The sequence below is a fragment of the Oncorhynchus gorbuscha genome, linkage group LG01 (genome assembly GCF_021184085.1).
Source record: "Oncorhynchus gorbuscha isolate QuinsamMale2020 ecotype Even-year linkage group LG01, OgorEven_v1.0, whole genome shotgun sequence".
NCBI lineage: Eukaryota > Metazoa > Chordata > Actinopteri > Salmoniformes > Salmonidae > Oncorhynchus > Oncorhynchus gorbuscha.
In genome coordinates, this window is record NC_060173.1 from 78,405,586 (window position 1) to 78,421,352 (window position 15,767).

At 41.1% G+C, this 15,767-nt stretch overlaps 1 pseudogene; it reads left to right on the top strand.

Moving 5' to 3' along the window:
- The window catches only part of LOC124047356, a 96,501-nt pseudogene that overhangs the window by 22,987 nt on the left and 57,747 nt on the right, over positions 1-15,767 (top strand).

A 15,767-nucleotide genomic window follows, 5' to 3' on the forward strand; every position in this document is an offset into this window, starting at 1 on the left:
TCCATTTAATAAATTAGTTAATGATACATTGAAGATTAAGCTTGATAGCTTAAAGGGAACCAAAACCTGCGGACTCTCCTTCACTGCAGCCGATGTGAGGAAAACATTTGCCCAGATGGCATCCCCAGCCGCGTCCTCAGAGCATGCGCAGACCAGCTGGCTGGTGTGTTTACAGACATATTCAACCAATCCTTATCTCAGTCTGCTAATCCCACATGCTTCAAGAGGGCCACCATTGTCCCTGTTCCCAAGAAAGCTAAGGTAACTGAGCTAAACGACTCACTTCCGTCATCATGAAGTGCTTTGAGAGACTAGTCAAGGACCATATCACCTCCACCCTACCTGACACCCTAGACCCACTCCAATTTTCTTGCCGCCCAAATAGGTCCACAGACGATACAATCTCAATCACACTGCACACTGCCCTAACACATCTGGACAAGAGATATACCTATGTGAGAATGCTGTTCATTGACTACAGTTCAGCATTTAACACCATAGTACCCTCCAAACTTGTCATCAAGCTCGAGACCCTGGGTCTCGACCCCGCCCTGTGCAACTGGGTACTGGACTTCCTGACGGCCACCCCCAGGTGGTGAGGGTAGGTAACAACATCTCCACCCCGCTGATCCTCAACACTGGGGCTTCACAAGGGTGCGTTCTGAGCCCTCTCCTGTACTCCTTGTTCACCCATGACTGCGTGGCCACGCACGCCTCCAACTCAATCATCAAGTTTGAGGACGACACTACAGTGGTAGGCTTGATTACCAACAACGACGAGACGGCCTACAGGGAGGAGGTGAGGGCCCTCGGAGTGTGGTGTCAGGAAAATAACCTCTCACTCAATGTCAACAAAACAAAGGAGATGATTGTGGACTTCAGGAAACAGTAGAGGGAGCACCCCCCTATCCACATCGACGGGACAGTAGTGGAGAGGGTAGTAAGCTTTAAGTTCCTCGGCGTACACATCACGGACAAACTGAATTGGTCCACCCACACAGACAGCGTCGTGAAGAAGGTGCAGCAGCGCCTCTTCAATCTCAGGAGGCTGAAGAAATTTGGCTTGTCACCTAAAGCACTCACAAACTTCTACAGATGCACAATCGAGAGCATCCTGTCGGGCTGTATCACCGCCTGGTACGGCAACTGCTCCGCCCACAACCGTAAGGCTCTCCAGAGGGTAGTGAGGTCTGCACAACGCATCACTCAGGGGCAAACTACCTGCCCTCCAGGACACCTACACCACCCAATGTCACAGGAAGGCCATAAAGATCATCAAGGACAACAACCACCCGAGCCACTGCCTGTTCACCCCGCTATCATCCAGAAGGTGAGGTCAGTACAGGTGCATCAAAGCAGGGACCGAGAGACTGAAAAACAGCTTCTATTCTCAAGGCCATCAGACTGTTAAACAGCAACCACTAACATTGAGTGGCTGCTGACAACACACTGTCATTGACACTGACCCAACTCCAGCCACTTTAATAATGGGAATTGATGGGAAATGATGTAAAATATATCACTAGCCACTTTAAGTAATGCTACCTAATATAATGTTCCCTACATTATTCATCTCATATGCATACGTATATACTGTACTCTATATCATCGACTGCATCCTTATGTAATACATGTATCACTAGCCACTTTAACTATGCCACTTTGTTTACATACTCATCTCATATGTATATACTGTACTCGATAACATCTACTGTATCTTGCCTATGCTGTTCTGTACCATCACTCATTCATATATCTTTATGTACATATTCTTTATCCCCTTACACTTGTGTCTATAAGGTAGTAGTTTTGGAATTGTTAGCTAGATTACTTGTTGGTTATTACTACATTATCGGAACTAGACGCACAAGCATTTCGCTACACTCGCATTAACATCTGCTAACCATGTGTATGTGACAAATACATTTGATTTTGATAATCCACCCCCCAAAAATACAAATGATGAAACTCCTGTCAATTTGGTGAAAGTCTATGTTCTATCGGTGGGTAAAATAAAACATTTCCCCACGACTTAACTTCTAAGTGGTCCTTCTGTGAAATCAGGAAATCGTGTAGGAACTCGTTATAGCTACATGGTTCTCGTCACACGAGATGGTAAAAATCAATTACCTGCACACCAAATCAGCCAACAGATGGTATGGGCATACCTGTCTAGAACACATTCGTCTATTTCTATCATCATGACAAAGTATACATTTCACTTAGATGTGCTCATTCTAAACAGTGTACCAAACGCTCCCTGCAAGTCTGTTGGAAACGTGCGAAGGGGCAACTGTTGCCATAGCAACGTACTCTGCACACGCCCTGGACAGAGACGACCTGCAAGTTGGAAGTGAGTGAGATTATACCCCTAAATGGATCGTGCCGTTTGTTTAGGCGATTGTACAGCTAGCTAGCTACTTCACATAATGACGTTGGTAGTATTGTGTGAAGCTACGGTTTCTAGCTAGCTAGCCAGCCAGCCCAGAGAGAGCATTGATTTGTGGGTCGACTTGAGCTGCAACATATTTCCACAAGGATTTTCACATGTTGCTACCAACCAACGACAAAATGAAACGTTTGTTCACCGGAAAATATTATTTTAACATGTTAGTGTTATTTAACACTATTAATCACAGGAATTAGTGGTTTGGGGTGGATTATCCCTTTAAGTGTATAAATGCACCCTATCCAATATTACATTATCACTCATGAGCGAAATCATATTGTTGATTATAATATGCGTGTAAACATAACTAATCACTATCTTCCCCATTACATAATTTCTTTGGTGAGCATGCTGTGTATAGTATAGACATGATAATACCCAGTATTTTAGCCTTCTTTACTGCCCTGGCTTCTTTCCTGATACATGTATCAACCACTGAACTAATCTTGAGGTACTCGTTATAGATGGTCTCTTTAAATGCTGCTGACAGAGGTATTACCGGGTCCCATAATTTTGGCTCCCGCTGGCAGATGCTTCCTACCAGACAGTTAAGGAGCTGTTATCATTTGTCACTTTTCTCGTGGCCCTGGCTTGGCTGGCTCTCCACCGGCCTGTACTCCAAATTGTGTAACTCTCAGGTCCTATGACTATAATCAGCACTCAAGATTATACTCAACCATGCTGCTGCTCCAGTCTCATGAGAATGATCGTGTTTATGCCAATGACAACAACATCAATAACTTAAACATTTCTAGTTCAATATTTAAAAAATATCTTGATATCCAGGAATGATGATTTTTGTGTAGTGTGCGTTTGTTTCAGAAACCCTTCCCCTACATTACGCAATCGAGAGGAGTGGCGCAGAAGCTTCAGTCACTTCATTGCCTGGTGAGTATCCTTCATAGCCGAGTGCTTCCTGCTAAATAGTGTTCCTCTATTCTTACACAGTAATGAGGATGCTGGACCCGATAGCAAATATTCCAGTTGGAGAATATACCTACTACTGGCAGCTTTTATTTAAATCGCTTTTTTTATTTTATTGTGCATGTTTATTTGTCTTTATTTACTCATTGAAGCAACCAACTGGCCCCAATGCAGCTAGTTAATGGTGATAAGAACAACATATATGAATTGTTACTTTCAAACCAACACAAGCCTATTACAATGCAAAAATAGAGTACACATGTACATCTGACTTTTAAAAATGTAATTGGTTTCAATGATGAGACTTCAATCTTTTCCCATTTGACCAAAGGAGCAGAATGCACTGGTTACACATTTGGTTCTGGGCATCCTTTGATCACTGGAAATGGAAGGACTTGGAATTGATATTTTTTAAGTTAGATTGTATCAACCCTTTTATCTTCCTCATATTTCATCACTTTTCATTTCCATAAATCTGTCGCAGAGGAAAAACGAATTCTACTGAATTATCAGTTTTATCTTTAGGACGAGATAAGTAATCAGTCCCTCCAGTGTGGAAAACAAATAATGTCAACATTGGCCCATAATAGTCTCGCTGAATAAACAACCTCAATATCTAGCATGCAGTGCAAATTGGAGCAGCGAGTGAGGCGTAAATGAGAGAGAAAATTCAATTTCTTCAGGGGTTACTTATGGGTTGGGATTTTTGTCTTCCTTCTGTGTTGTTATTGGTGGAAAAGATTGAAAGGCAGTGGTTATTCATTCATTATTAATAATGAAAACATCAAACAGTACAGCTGTGAACCCATAACCATTAGTGGTAACAGACTCATTTATTTGTGTTAGTCATGCATTCCTCAGAGCACTAGGTCTGTCAGAGTTGGATTAGAAGCTGTAGCTGAGTCCAATCTATAGTTGGTGCTACACTACTGCCTTAAAATGCTGGTAAACCTTTGCTTGAACCCATCTATCTAAAGGCCTATCATACAGACATTTTGTTTCATAATGCATATTGAACACTGTTTTAATGATGTTATTACCAAGCACCTTTTGTGTGCCTCGTTATTTATTAATTTGGTGTAGCTGGAGAGATGAAAGAGACGGTTCAAGGCCCACGTGAACAGGAACAAATGGATGGTGCTGTTGTGTTATAGGAACCCTATAGCAGTGGGTTTCTATGCCATTTGTGTCATTTATTGGGAATGCTGGCATCTTTATTGATTCTCTTAAAAAGCTCAATTATTCTCTCTCGTTCCGAGAGACTCATGCAACCATTACTTGATTCTTACAATACAATGTTTATAAAACATCTTACTGTAATGTTTTTTTGTTTTTGTTTTTAAACACAGACATTTTTATTTCACTTTACATATTCAGATGCAATGCATTTTATTGTGTGTTTTTTTTCAATCGTGCTCTCTCTCAGTAGCATGAGGTAATGGATTCTGTGATATCAGATCAGAAATAATCTCCTCAAACAAAGCCCACCAGGCTACAATGTGTGGAGGGTGGACAATGTTATCAGGCCTGGCACAATGTTTGTGAGGACTCTCCTGCTCTCAGCCGGACCAAATAAAATTTGATGTGCCACATACGTGGTAAACAACAGGTGTAGACTAACAGTGAAATGCTTACTTACGGGGTCCTTCCCAACAATGCAGAGAGAAAGAAAATAGAGAAATAATAGAAAGCTAATAATAAATACATAATGAGTGACGATAGCTTGGCTATATACACCAGGGTGTGTGTGTGTGTGTCTACTATCGCTGTTCTGGATAATAAATGCATCATCAGTGTCTGTCCCCGTGCAGCCAAAGGAGCCGTCTTTTGAAACAAAGTGACCTGATGTTTAGCATCCCGGCTGCGCATCTCGGCTAATGGCTGCAACCTCTGCTTAATGTCCTGACACTAATGAATTTGAGGAATGAATTTCCAGAGCAGACTGATAGAAAACTGATAGAAAGAGGAAGAAAGCGGAAGCAGAGTTGCAGCCCAGATTAGGTAGCAGGAGTCAGATTGGTATTGTTCTCTTATCTCTTTGCTGTCTGCCTGCAGAGTTGTGTCGCAGTACTATAAAATATATTCAGGCGTTTTAAGTGTTTAGCTGAATTAAAGAATGATGGATGTTTTGAAGGGAAGGGATTTATACTGTATGATGGCTATAGGTAAACATCTTTTCAGAATGAAAGCGGGATATAAAAAAAAACTAATTTCAAAAGAAAGTACTTGGCAGCAGGATTAAATACCCTCGCCATTTCAAACGGTATCACACCATGTCCATGGACTTTTTACCAGTGTAAAAAAAAAATATATAATTTGAACAACATTATATAGCCTCTGGATTGAAAATATTTATATCGTACATCATATATGTGAAGGCAGTAATATAGTGATATACATGACCACCATGGCAAAGAGTGAGCTCTAATTAAACACGGCACATAGCAGATAGAGGTCATCCTTGGCTGTGCCAAAAACAGAGCTGTTTGCACTGGGGGGCCATGGTGATGACCAGACCATGCTCACAGAGGGGACAGTGTTCAGACACAGAAGCACTGATGGGAAGCTCCATAGAAGCACCCTACTGAGAACACCCTCGTCAGATAATCCAGAGAAATGAGCTTTGTAAGATGTTCAGGTCACTGTACTCTTTGTTTATTTAGTTTTTGTACATGTGTTGACGTCGCCTCAAATGTAAAGATCCACCAGGTGAATTAGTTATCAGAGGTTTTGTTTTAAACCAAGGAAAAGGTTTCACCAGGGTTGGTTTTCGATCTCCTTTATGATGTATTGTGATGTTGTAATTGCATTCTGTCGCTACACAGGTGTCGGTTAAAATATTTTGAGACTCGTCCGTCTGTGACCCGCCTTCTGGAACACCCATTCATTAAACAGGCCCATGGCAAAGGCTCTTGGTCAACAGCTGTCCACACTCATCTGCGAGCAACAAGACCTGGGCTCCAAACTTAAGACCAAGTAAGTGTATTGTCACCTCAAAGAATTCCTAACATTTTCAGCTGAAAAAATCCCGAGGCGACTAGGTGAAAAATCTGCCGATGTGTCCTTGAGCAAGGCACTTAAACCTAATTTCTTCTGTAAATCGCTCTGGATTAGAGCATCTGCTAAATGAAAAAAAAAAAATAATCTAAAAGAATCCCCACTGCAGAACTCATTAATGAATTGATGAGCTGATATGTGTATTCTCACCAGTGGGTGGCAGAGTTTTATTTCCTTTCACTGTCCCTTCAAACCAGTGTAACAGATATGATGTGTAGTCAAAGTAATGAGAAGTATGTGATTAAAGAGAAGCTAGGGGAGTGAAACTAATTTGATAGGAGTGATTGTGCTGACTCAAAGTTAGATTAATAAAAGCGGTTTTCTCCCAATGGATCATTTATAACAGTGTGACGACGACGAACATTTAGTACAGAACACTCCTCCACCCATATGATTAAACCAATTATCCATGGAATAAAACACTTCAGTCTCATATTGATTTACTTGTAGAAAATACTAACTGTTCAACCTTGCATTATCACTGAATTTAGAATTATGCAATAATTTTTATTGGGCCTACGGTGAACTTTTATTCAAGAACAGTTGATTGTGATTGGGAAATTATTCTGTTGACTGCTTATCAAGTTTATTTTAGGACACAGACTGACTGGGGTTCGTAGACTAGAACTGATCACACGTGTGCCAATTCTATAAGTCTGACTTACATCCAACCACCACATACTGTACAGTAGAGTATCTTACTGCTGGTGCTGTTATTAAACACATTAGTTTTCTGCAATTCTACACATGTTTGGGCCCATGCCATGGCATTTTTAGTATTTTAGATTGTCCCGGACTGTCTGTTTTTTATTTTGCTGATTGTTAGATCTCAAAGATTATGTTATTAAAAAATATATTCCTCCATTATATTTTCTGCATACTTTCTATCTGGTTTCAGCCGTTTAAGTTCACACTGAAACATTTTACAATCCTGAACAACAACAAAAAATATATATGCTTTTATATATTTTTGGTTAACATTTTGCAGTGGTGGCTACTAAACGCATATAGGGGAAACACTGCACTTTGTGAATGAGATCTTGCCCATTTCATTGTTCATATTAGGTTTAGTATATGAACTTGACTGGAATTTCTGGGGGCAATATTTTAGTGGTGATAACAGTTTTATTTTAGAGCTTGTTGTTTTCGTCAAAAGTGCTGATTAACCTAGCGAATCTTGATTACATGTCTATTTGCACACACACACACACACACACACACACACACACACACACACACACACACACACACACACACACACACACACACACACACACACACACACACACACACACACACACACACACACACACACACACACACACACACACACACACACACACACACACACACATCCCTCCAATTATCCCAATGCGCCAGCTGCCTCTGTGCTGACCTCTTGCCAGCAGGCCCCATTGTAGAGTGAAAGGTCAAACAGAGATAAAGTGCAATCACAGCCTGTAATAATGGTGGAGTTCTCCCTGGGGAACACCCTTATGGGCCACCAACTACCCATCTAAATGAATGGGTTTTATATCCAGACTATCCAGACAGATTATTAGTCATTTAGCTATACTCTTTAGTCACTATAATGCTTTCTTCACCAATATTTTGTCCTTTTCGCCAACAGACATAAAATAATCAGTACTCCTAAAACAGTCATAATAGAGAGCAGTCCTGATGATGATCTGGTGAACCTGGAGGTTTTAGATGAGGTAAGATTGGATACTGTATGTTGACTTCATTGTTGTTGGACTAGAGGACGGTATATGTACACTACCATACAAAAGTTTGGGGTCACTTAGAAATGTCCTTGTTTTCCATGAAATGAGTTGCAAAATGAATAGGAAATATAGTCAAGACGTCGACAAGGTTATAAATAATGATTTTTAATTTAAATAATAATTGTGCCCTTCAAACTTTGTTTTTTTCAAAGAATCCTTGCAGCAATTACAGCCTTGCAGACCTTTTGACATTCTAGTTGTCAATTTGTTGAGGTAATCTGAAGAGATTTCACCCTATGCTTCCTGAAGCACCTCCCACAAATTGGATTGGCTTGATGGGACTTCTTACGTACCATACGGTCAAGCTGCTCCCACAACAGCTCAATAGGTTTGAGATCCGGTGACTGTGCTGGTCACTCCATTATAGACAGAATACCAGCTGACTGCTTCTTCCCTAAATAGTTCTTACATAGTTTGGAGCTGTGCTTTGGGTCATTATCCTGTTGTAGGAGGAAATTGGCTCCAATTAAGCACCGTCCACATGGTATGGCATGGTGTTGCAAAATGGAGTGATAGCCTTCCTTCTTCAAGATCCCTTTTACCCTGTACAAATGTCTCACTTTACCATCACCAAAGCACCCCCAGACCATCACATTTCCTCCACCATGCTTGACAGATGGCGTCAAGCACTCCTCCGGCATATTTTCATTTTATCTGCTTCTCACAAATATTCTTCTTTGTGATCCGAACACCTCAAACTTAGATTCTTCTGTCCAAAACACTTTTTTTTCCCAATCTTCCTCTGTCCAGTGTCTGTGTTCTTTTGCCAATCTTAATCTTTTATTTTTATTGGCCAGTCTGAGATATGGCTTTTTCTTTGCAACTCTGCCTAGAAGGCCAGCATCCCGGAGTCGCCTCTTCACTGTTGACGTTGAGACTGGTGTTTTGCGGGTACTATTTAATGAAGCTGCCAGTTGAGGACTTGTGAGGCGTCTGTTTCTCAAACTAGACACTCTAATGTACTTGTCCTCTTGCTCAGTTGTGCACCGGGGCCTTCTGCTCCTCTTTCTATTCTGGTTAGAGACAGTTTGCTCTGTTCTGTGAAGGGAGTAGTACACAGCGCTGTACGAGATCTCCAGTTTCTTGGCAATTTCTCGCATGGAATATCCTTCATTTCTCAGAACACAAATAGACTGATGAGTTTCAGAAGAAATTCTCAGGCCGACTCTTTTCTCTGTATTTATCAATGATGTTGCTCTTGCTGCTGGTGATTCTCTGATCCACCTCTACGGAGACGACACCAATCTGTATACTTCTGGCCCTTCTTTGGACATTGTGTTAACAAACCGGCAGACGATTCAATGATATACAACACTCCTTCTGTGGCCTCCAACTGCTCTTAAATCGTCAAACTAAATGCATGATCTTCAACCGATCGCTGCTCGCACCCGCCCGCCCGACTAGCATCACTACTCTGGACGGTTCTGACTTAGAATATGTGGACAACTACAAATACCTAGGTGTCTGGTTAGACTGTAAACTCTCCTTCCAGACTCACATTAAGCATCTCCAATCCAAAATGAAATCTAGAATTGGCTTCCTATTTCGCAACAAAGCCTCCTTCGCTCATGCTGCTAAACATACCCTCGTAAAACTGACTATCCTACCGATCCTTGACTTCGGCGATGTCATTTACAAAATAACCTCCAACACTCTACTCAGCAAACTGGATGCAGTCTATCACAGTGCCATCTGTTTTGTCACCAAAGCCCCATATACTACTCACCACTGCGAACTGTGTGCACTCGTTGGCTGGCCCTCGCTACATATTCGTCGCCAAACCCACTGGCTCTAGGTCATCTATAAGTCTTTGCTACGTAAAGCCCCGACATATCTCAGCTCACTGGTCACCTTAGCAATACCGACCCTTAGCACGTGCTCCAGCAGGTATATTTCACTGGTCATCCCCAAAGCCAACTCCTCCTTGGGCCGCCTTTCCTTCCAGTTCTCTGCTGCCAGTGACTGGAATGAATTGCAAAAATCACTGAAGCTGGAGACTTATATCTCCCTCACTAACTTTAAGTAACGGCTGTCAGAGCAGCTTACCGATCACTGCACCTGTACACAGCCCATCTGTAAATAGCCCCCCCAACATCCCCATATTGTTATTTATTTTTGCTCGTTTGCATCCCAGTATCTCTACTCACACATCATCATCTGCACATCTATCACTCCAGTGTCAATACTAAATTGTAATTATTTCGCCACTTTGGCCTATTTCTTGCCTCACCTCCCTAATCTCACTGCATTTGCACACACTGTATATAGATTTTTCTATTGTGTTATTGACTGTACGTTTGTTTATCCCGTGTGAGAACTCTGTGTTGTTGTTTTTGTCGTACTGCTTTGCTTTATCTTGGCCAGGTCGCAGTTGTAAATGAGAACTTGTTCTCAACTGGCCTACCTGGTTAAATAAAGGTGAAATAAAAAATACATTTCAAAAAGTTATTTGTTTCTGGCCATTTTGAGCCTGTAATCGAACCCACAAATGCTGATTCTCCAGATACTCAACTAGTCTAAAGAAGGCCAGTTGTATCACTTCTTTAATCAGAACAACAGTTTTCAGCTGTGCTAACATAATTGCAAAAGGGTTTTCTAATGATCAATTAGCCTTTTAAAATGATAAACTTGGATTATCGAACACAACATGCTGTTGGAACACAGGAATGATGGTTGCTGATAATGGGCCTCTGTACGCCTATATTTCATTTAAAAATCTGCTGTTTCCAGCTATAATAGTAATTTACAAGATTAGCAATGTCTACACTGTATTTCGGATCAATTTGATGTTATTTGTCAAAAAATTTGCTTTTCTTTAAAAAACAAGGACATTTCTAAGTGACCCCAAACTTCTGGACGGTAAGTGCAGGTATTTTACACAGTACACAATGTGTGTTCTCCTTCTTCTCTGTAGGAGACCCTCATCAAACACCTCTTGAAGAGATATTACGAGCTTCAGATATACACGTACGTTGGAGACATCCTTATCGCTCTCAATCCCTTTCAAACTCTAAGCATCTATTCGGAACAGGTTAGTTTATGACAGCAGTGTCATTGTGTGTCATAATTCCTGTGAATACCTCTGTAAAGACAGAACGGTATTGATATTCTAATATGGTGTGTTTGCTCACAGTTCTCTAAGCTGTGCCATGGGGTGAAGCGAGCCGACAATCCTCCACACATCTTTGCTGCTGCTCATGCAGCATACCAGGACATGATGACCTTCTGCAAAGACCAGGCACCTTGTGTGTGGAAGTAATATTTAGTGATATGCAGTTTTATACGGATAATGTTATCATTGGCATTTCTTTGTGAAATTATCTTGTTTAGAGATCTAGTGATGCGTTTGTTTGAGACATCCCGGTGACAAAGATGTTGTTGATGTGTCCCTGTGTTTCAGTGGAGAGAGTGGAGCTGGGAAGACAGAGAGTGCCCTGATTGTCCAACATCTCACCTGCCTGGGAAATGTACTGTTTTTGTGCTAAAACCCCATGAATCAGTTTTTCACATATTCTACTACATCATGTTCACAAATATTGAACTAAGTTTTCCACCTTGATGGAGTTCATTATTCAATGGACAGATTAATACACTGATATATTTAGTCCTACATATTTCGTTTGTATTGCCTCTGCAGGGAGTTGTGTATAAACAATTGCTTTTATGTGATCCCAGGCAAACCATCAGGACGCTGCGGGAGAAGATCCTCCAGGTGAATCCCCTGGTGGAGGCATTTGGGAACACGTGTACGGCCATTAATGACAATTCCAGTCTCTCTCCAGTACCTGGAGATTAAGAATTCACTGCAATTACTTCCCAACACCAGACAGATAAAAGTGAAGTGTCTAATGCTGAGGCTTTAGAAAATGGTAAGACAACAGTACTTCAGTATTATTAGCAAAAGCAATTTTTTTCTTGCTTCGTTTGATTTAATAATAGATGATAACATTCCAACCTATTGGTGCATATACAGTATTGCTAAATGGTTTCTTCCTTGCTGCTGTATGTGACAGGCGCCTGCTCTGTCCCTCAGCTTCGGCCTTGCTCTGCATCGGCCCTGAGGTGCTCATGGAGGCCCTGGCGTCCCGCTGTGTGGTAACCCGGGGAGACACCATCATCCACACCAGTACTGTAGACAAAGCCGGGACGCCATGTCCAAGGCTCTGTACGGACACCTCTTCAGCTGGATAGTCAACCGCATCAATGCCCTACTGCAGCCTGATATGAATAACTAGTAAGTGTAAGGCACTGGTTCTCTCTCTCTCTGGTCCCTCTTGTCTTTGGTTGTTGCACTCTGCTTCAGATATGTGTGTGTGTGTGTTGCTGTATATTATTAAGCTCTAGTGACCCTTCTATCTGGGTGGAGAACCGAACACGGAGAGTAGAATATTAATGGACAGCAGGAGACAAGAAAGGGCACAAAAGAAGTTGAATACATTTTAGTTGCGTGCGGAGAAAATAATATTCAGATGATTAAAATATCTTCAGAGGGACTGTAAAGGGTTGTTCATTGATCCAAAATAATTCCCTCATAAATGTGAGCGTGGACCGTCAGGGAGTCATCTGCTGTCTCTGAGCTGCGGAAGGCCCACAGGGTCTGTTTCCACTTCAATCATCTGCACACTCTGTTATTGCCGTTAATAACCTGTTAACCAAGACAAAAGGTGACCTCTAATGTCTTGGTAATTGAAGGGATTATGGGAAATGGTGTCTCTCCATCTTAGCAATACCGGAGTGAAATCACTCTGTTGTAAGGTCTGTGTTTAGTGTAGACCTAAAGACTTGTCTAGATCACGGTTAAATACAGACTCTTTGTACAATACTTGTTAATCATAAAATGTTATGATTCATTGATTGTAGTCAGAGAGCTCTGAATGTTCATAATTGTGGTTTCCCCATAAAGTAGAACTGGCCATTCAGATCAAAATATTCTCTATTTGGGTTGAACTTGGTTCATCATTAAAGTTTCATAAGTCAATGTGGTTGCTTGGGATTTGCTCAGACAGTTCCACACAAGAATGATTTTGTTCGTCTGTCCTGTTTTTCCCCTTTGAAGTGCTGCAGAGAGTGGCATGAATGTGGGAATCCTGGTCATCTTTGGATTCGAGAACTTCAAGAAGAACTCCTTTGAACAACTTTGCATCAACATTGCAAATGAGCAGATTCAGTTTGACTTCAACCAGCACATTTTTTCAAATCGAATCGAAGTTGATTTGTCACGTGCGCTGAATACAACAGGTGTAGACCTTACAGTGAAATTCTTACTCACAGGCCCTAACCAATAGTGCAAAAAAAAAGGTATTGGGTGAACAATAGGTAGGTAAAGAAATAAAACCTATATACAAAAAGCTAGATAATGTAGCGAGGCTGTAAAAGTAGAGAGATTACATACAGAAGAAAAGTCATATTCCTTTTACCTTCCAGTGTAGCGAGAGCGACTTTATCACGGTGCTACATCATACCTGACTTATTTCTGCCTGCTTCAACGCCAACAACTCAGATAAACATGAAATGACACAGGGAATCGATAGAACATCCCTCAGAGATGCACAAAAACAATATAACATTCCAAATGTGTGAACCTTTCCTTTAAATATCCAGATGCAGTATGCCAGCTTGTTCGTCAATCACAGGAGAAGTGTCTCTTAAATGAAACACTGTACTTCAGTGTTGTCTTCTTCATAGCTTTATATGATGTTAAAATGATACTTTTTCTTCTCCCTCAACTACTAGTTATTATTCTCTTAATTGATTTACTGAAGCTGTTTACCCTGGAGTGTGGGAGTTTATTGCTTTCGCTGACGACGCTGTATAGAAATGAGTCGAGCACTTTTAGCTGCATTGTCCTTTAGTCTCAATGTTTGCTCTCTAGCAATTCCTTTCAAGGGAATTAGAGAGAAAGCTGGTATTCCTGATCACTTTATTAATGTATAACGTATAGATAAGAATTGAAGTGTAAGAATGAGGGTGTGTTCTTAACGGTACTCTACAGTATATGTGCTGGATGTGTCCTTTTGGAAGCGTTTGTATACCAAGGCTTAACTAGGCATACTTAATTTCCGGATCATAACTAGGTGACTTTCTCTGCATGATTTGTCGTGTTACATAGAATATGTTTTAGTTGACTTCGATTTAGGGTTAGTGGTTTAGCGGGAAAGTGGTTTTTATCATGTGAATATGTCTTCAATCCAGTGGTACACAGAAGCGGATTATTCGGAGTTAATGATTTAAACACGGGGACGGTTTAGATCCGTTGCTTCCACTTTATTGGTCAAATATATATTTAAAATAACTGTTTGATCTAAATTAAGCAGATGCAATAATGTGATATGCCTCTGGGTTATTTGCTAATGGAACTAAATTATGAATTAGTAAGTGGCTTTATTTGTTATTTCAGAACAGTTCTGTATAATTTCAGCAACTGACTTTGTTATACATTTCAGCCGAAGAAGGAGAACTGGACTGGTGCTGTTGATTTAAGAACTTTTTTTAAACATGCAAAAATCCTATTTAGCCTAGATTGTTTAATTGGGTTATTTAGTGAAACCATTAACTGTGGACTGTTCTATATTCTCTGTGTTTTAATTAGACGGAGTACCAGAGCGAGGGGCTGGATGCCAGTATGAGGACAACCATCCCTTCCTGAACATGTTCCTCCAGAAGCCCATGGGCCTGCTCTCTCTGATGGATGAGGAGAGCCGGTTCCCCCAGGCCACCAACCAGACCCTAGTGGGTAAGACGAGGCCTCACAAGCAGACACGGTCAAGTCCATGTGCAGTAAAACAACCCTGCTCTGGTGGGTAAAGACAAGGCCTCACCAGCAGACACGGTCAAGGTCATGTGTACGAAAACAACAATGTTTAATCAAGATTAGTCTTTTATTTTTCAATGTTATCTTCAAATATGTTTTCTCTTCAGATACATTTGAGGACAATCTGTACTACAAGTACTTCTGGAGACCAAAACATATTGAGCTCTGCTTTGGGATTCACCATTATGCTGGCACGGTATAGATCAGGGCCTTGTTGCGAATAAACTTAAGCATTACGACGATCGTACCAGTACATCGTTATTTACGAGCCAACTTTTTAAGAGTGTTTCTCAAACAAGCACATTTATTTGCATCCCCATTAGCTTTTACAGAAGCAGCAGATACTCTTCCTGGGGTCCATAAAAAACACCAAACATGACAAGTAACAAAACACTGATAAACACTCTAACTGCTAGGCTATCTGCTGCCCATCACTCTAACGATGATCTTAACGCTACGAAGGCTCTGGGAATTGAGGCCCAGTGCAGTATGTATGGATTAGTATCCAATGTATCATTGGTGTTTGCACACTAATACAGTTGGATAGGTAGTTTTTTTTATCAGGTATGGTTTGATTATCCCTTTGCTGTCATGTACATCTTGTACAACGTGTACGAGTTTCTGGAAAAGAACCCGAGACGCTCTTCCTGCAGACATCGTTGTGGTTCTGAGAACATCAGACAACAAACTTCTACAGCAGCTGTTTTCAAGTCCAATGAACAAAAACAGGTAGGTCGCAAGA